The sequence below is a fragment of the Penaeus vannamei genome, chromosome 23, assembly GCF_042767895.1.
Source record: "Penaeus vannamei isolate JL-2024 chromosome 23, ASM4276789v1, whole genome shotgun sequence".
Lineage (NCBI taxonomy): Eukaryota > Metazoa > Arthropoda > Malacostraca > Decapoda > Penaeidae > Penaeus > Penaeus vannamei.
This window is the reverse complement of record NC_091571.1, coordinates 34,955,274-34,960,273: the sequence shown is the minus strand read 5'-3', so window position 1 is coordinate 34,960,273 and position 5,000 is coordinate 34,955,274. Positions and strand designations below refer to the sequence as shown.

At 53.7% G+C, this 5,000-nt stretch overlaps 1 protein-coding gene across 1 annotated transcript in view; it reads right to left on the bottom strand.

Annotated features, from left to right (window-relative positions):
• The window catches only part of LOC113811698 (zinc finger SWIM domain-containing protein 5), a 42,837-nt gene that overhangs the window by 34,396 nt on the left and 3,441 nt on the right, over positions 1–5,000 (bottom strand). The gene's annotated exons all lie outside the window — the stretch shown is intronic.

Sequence of the window (5,000 nt, the reverse complement as noted above, 5' to 3'; positions counted from 1 at the left end):
GAGAGAGAGAGAGAGAGAGAGAGAGAGAGAGAGAGAGAGAGAGAGAGAGAGAGAGAGAGAGAGGAAAAGAGAGCGAGAGCACGAGAGAGAGACGGAGCGAGAGAAAGAGAGAGAGAGACGGAGAGAGCGAGAGCGAGAGAGAGAGAGGAGGGGGAGGAAGCTGGATGCACAACACGAAAGTCGAAGCTCTCTCTCTGCCCTCTGCGGCGTTCACGACGAGCTGTCAACTTTAATGAATGAAAGACTCGGTCACTGGCAAGACTATAGCAAGGGGCGGGCGAACGGGGAGAGGCGAGAGGCGTAGGAGTCTGTCACCTGTTACTGCTTCGTCTGTTTGTGCTGCGGAGTCTGTCTGTCTGTCTGTGCCGCCGGGGTTTGTTGGACATACACGCATACATACATACATACATACATACATACATATATATATATATATATATATATATATATATATATATATATATATATATATATATAAACGCAAGCAAACAGACTGAGCCAGGTAGGCAGACAGACAGACAGACACACACACTCACCTCTCTCTCTCTCTCTCTCTCTCTCTCTCTCTCTCTCTCTCTCTCTCTCTCTCTCTCTCTCTCTCTCTCTCCCCTGTCAAGTTCGTGACCTGGTTTTCTTTGCGCGACACTGACCTGGATGCAGTCAGCGAGCAAAGATCAGTTGTTCCTCCTTTGACCGACTCACTGATACGCTGTGTTGAAATTCGCTCGCTTTGTTGCAGGGCATTGCGGGGCGTTGCGGTGTTGCGGAGCGATATCTCTCAGCCGCGGTTGGCGCCGGGGATTCGACGAGAGAAATGGGGATCTGGCGCACTCGCTCGCCCCGCCGCCCGGATTTCCCTCCCTTCTACAGGTGGTTCCTCCGACGCAGCTGGCGACCTACCTCTCCCTTTCTGGAGGTCCCCTTCGCCCCGCCCCGCCGCTCGTCCCCGGAAGAGCTGTTCCGGAGGCGTTCCTCTGCCGGACCTCTAGGACATCCTCACCTCCGTGGACAGATCCTCTCCAGAATCTCGCCTGTCTCGGCATCCTCCTCGTGCCCTCAGACCCTGCGACGCCCCCGGACACCTCGCACAATCAATGACCTCCCCGCCGGCAGTGCCTTCTTGCCTCTCACTCTCTTTAGCAGCCGGAGCCTCCCCTCGCCTTCCCTGGCACTCCGCTCGTGTCTCATCCCCTTGGCCCTGTCCCCTTCAACACCCGGCTCTTCCCTGTCATCTGAACTGCTTCCCTTGTGCCGACTCTCTCTTGTCCTTCCTCTAAAAGCTTCCCCGTGTGCTCTTCGTCTGCCCGCCTTCCGCGCCCCCGTCTCGGTTCCAGCGCGGTTTAAATCCTTCGGTCGGGTTTATGCATTTATCGCAATTCTGGTCTCTCTCTCTCTCTCTCTCTCTCTCTCTCTCTCTCTCTCTCTCTCTCTCTCTCTCTCTGTGTGTGTGTGTGTGTGTGTGTGTGTGTGTGTGTGTGTGTGTGTGTGTGTGTCGTCTTCCCTCCCTGCTCATTTGCGCCCAGCATCTTCCCTCTCCCACCCATCTGACATCCTAAGGGAATTTTTTCCTCTCCTGTTCCCTTAGCCACTTCTTCTTCCCCTAGCAAGTCCTTACTCCACAAGCCACTTCTTCCCCTAACAAGTACCATCCCCCTAAACCATTCCTTATTCCCCTATCAAGTTCTCATTCCCCTAGGCACTTCATATTCCCCTATCAAGTTCTCATTCCCCTTGGCACTTCATATTCCCCTATCTAGTTCCTATTCCCCTAGCCACTTCATATTCCCCTAGGCGCTTCTTCTTCCCCTATCCAGGCCTTATTCCCCTAGCCATTTCTCGGCCCCTAGCCCCTTCTTCTTCCCCTATTCGGGCCTTTCCCCCCTAAGTCACAGCCCCGGATCACTCTCGCTCCTTCCTCTTGGCCTCGTAAGAAGCACTTGCATTATTGACGAAGAGAGAAGACCTACGTCGTCGTTGATGTGGTTCGTTCGAGGGAGGTGGGGAGATGGGGAGGGGAGGAGGGGGAATGGGGAAGGGGTGAGGAGGGGTGAGGATGGGGGGAAGGGGGGGGAGATGGGGGAGAGAGATGGGGGAAGAGGGGAGAGAGGATGGAAGGGAAGAGGGAAAGAGGAGGGGGGGAAGGGGGGTGAGGATGAGGGAAGGGAGAGGATGGGGGAAGGGAGGGAAGAGGAGGGGGAAAGGGAGGGAGAGAAGGGGGAAGGGAGGGAGAGGAGGTGGAAGGGGGTGAGGAAGGGGGAAAGGGGAGAGGGGGGCTCGATACCCATTCTTTACCTTCTTGTTTTACCTCTTATTGCTTCCCCCTAATGTTGATATTAATTATCATTAGTTGTGGTGTGACAGACCTCATTACCGCTGTTGTACTTGTAATTGTTGTTTTTGTAATTACCGACATGATCAATATTGGCATGAGGTTCCTGCGTTCTCTTTTCCTTTCCTTCTCCTCCTCCTTTTCACTCTCTCTTTCTTTCTTTCTCTCTCCTCTCTTTCATGAACACTTCCCCCTCTTCTCCTCTGCCCCTCCCCTCTTAAGCTCTCTCCTCCCCCTGCTCTTCCCCAACCCCCTCCCCTCTATTCAAATCCTCCTTCCCCAACCCCCTTCCTCCCTTCTTCCCTCCCCAACCCCTCTCTTCCCCCTTCCCCCCTCCCCTCCCCACCAAACTTTCCTTCCCCAATTAAAAACCGATCCAAAGGAGTCCTCCCCCTCTCCCCCACCTCTCACCCAACCACCCACCCACCATCTCCTCCCCCGCCCACGATCTGTTTTTTGGGCGGCCGATGGAATATTTCAACCCCACCACCCCCACCCCCTTACCCCCTTCCCACCCTTTCCCATCCCTACCCCTCCTCACCCTTTCCCCTACCCCCTCCCACCCTTTCCCCTTTCCCCTCCCTTCCCCCCCCCCCCTCCTCGGTCCGTCGTCGCCGCCGCCGCCGTCGTCCGCAGCTATTGATCGCCATCGGAAGTTTTGACTCCCAACTATGTATTATTCAAGCTCTTCAAACAGCCGGCGTGTATTATTGATGCGAAAACACACTCGGGGGGTTCGGGGGGCCGCGGACATCCCCTTCGCCGCCCTTGCGAAAAAGCCCCCTTCTGCGGGAGTCGGCGGCGGTCGGGGACTCCGACGCCCGTGGGATGTCGGGGAGACGCACGCACGCACGCACGCACGCACGGACAGAAACGTATTCGCGAACGCAGATTGGGAGAGAAGGGACGGGAGGAGAGGGGGAGGGGGAGGGAGGGAGAGAGAGGGAGGGGAAAGAGGGGAGGGAGGGAGAGAAGGAGAAAGAAGAGAGGAGAGAGAGAGAGGGAGGAGGGAGGAAAAGGGAAGAGGAAGGAGGAGAGAGACAAACCGAGAGAGAGAGAGAGAGAGAGAGAGAGAGAGAATGAGAGAGAGAGAGAGAGAGAGAAGCAAGAAAGAAGAAGAGAGAGAGAGAGCAAGGAAAAGGAGGAAATGGGAAGAAGAGAGGTAGAGAAAGGAAGGGGAAGAGAGGAAAGAGAAAGAGAAGGAGAAGAAGGATAGGGCAAGGAAGGGGAAGAAGGGTAGAGGGAAGGTAGGAGAAGAAGGAGAAGAATGGGAAGAAGGGTAGGAGGAAGGAAGAGGGAAGAGGGATAGGTGAAGGATAGGGGACGAAGGGTAGAAGGAAGAACAGGAAGGACAGGAGGAACAAACCGAAAAGGACACACAGAGGGGGAAAGGAAGGAAATAAACCGAAAAGCAGGGGAATGAGAGAGAAAAAGAAACAAATGTAAAAGGAAAAGAAGTTCGAAGTAGTAGAAGAAAAGGGAGAGAAAAGAAAACGCGAAACAAAGAAAAGAAACGAGACAAAAAAAATTGCCGCTGAATGGGGAAAAAACACGATAAGGAACAAAAAAACAAGAACAATTAAGACGAAACAATAAAAAAGCCCAAGAGAGAAAGAGAAAGAGAGAGAGAGAGAGAGAGAAACAAAAAAGTGTAGTCCACCGGTGAAAGAACGAAAGAAAAAGGGCACAAAAAGAAAAGAAAACAAAACAAAACAAAAGAAAGCAAAAAAAACGCAAAAAAAAAATAATACCGCCACCCCCTCCTCAAAAAAAAAAAAAAAGAGAGAGAGAGAGAGAGAGAAAAAAAAAAAAAAACGAAAAAAAAAACACACATTCCAACGGATTAAACCCCTTTCACACGACTCCGGTAGAGGAAGCAATGGGCATGAACTCACAAGCGCAAGCAGCAAGCAAGCATAAAGGCGAGACACGCAAGCGGCCGGCCCGACTGGCGGCTCCTCGGCAAAGGCATCGCGGCTAATGGCTCGTGTGGCTCTCCGTTCCTGAAGGAGGGAGAGGGAGAGGGAGGGAGAAGGAGAGAGAAGGAGAAGGAGGGAGAAGGAGAGAGAGAGAGAAGGAGAACGAGAAAGAGGGAGAGAGAGAGAAGGAGAGCGAGAAAGAGGGAGAGAGAGAGAGAAAGGGGGAAAGGGAGTACCTCTCCCTCCACCCTTTATCCTTAAATCTTCTTCCATTCCCTCCCTACTCCCTCCACCCTCCACCCCTTCCCCTCTCTTCCCCCTTTCCTTTCCACCATATCCTCTTTCCCTTCCTCCCTTTCCACTCTTCCCTCCCTCCCTCACCTCTCCTCACCCTCCCCTTCCCTCCCCCCTTTCCACCATCCCCCCTTTCCCTCCTCCTCCCTCCACCATACCCCCTCCTCCTTCCCTCCCCTCTCCCCCACTCCCCCCCACAGACAGCAGCAGCGCGGTGAAGTCCTCCCCAGACCGGAGAATCACAAACCACGGATTCCCTGAAGCTGGTGACGCAGGGACCGTGTAGGGAGTAAACAGGTATTGAGAGGGTGGTTTGGAGTGGCAGGGAGACGGAAACAAAGAGAGAAAGGGTGGAAGAGGTGAAGGAGGGAAGGATAGGAGGAGAGATTAAGGAATGGGAGAGGTGAAGGAGGGAAGGAGAAAAAAAGATAAAGAATGGGAAAGGTGAAGGGGGGAAG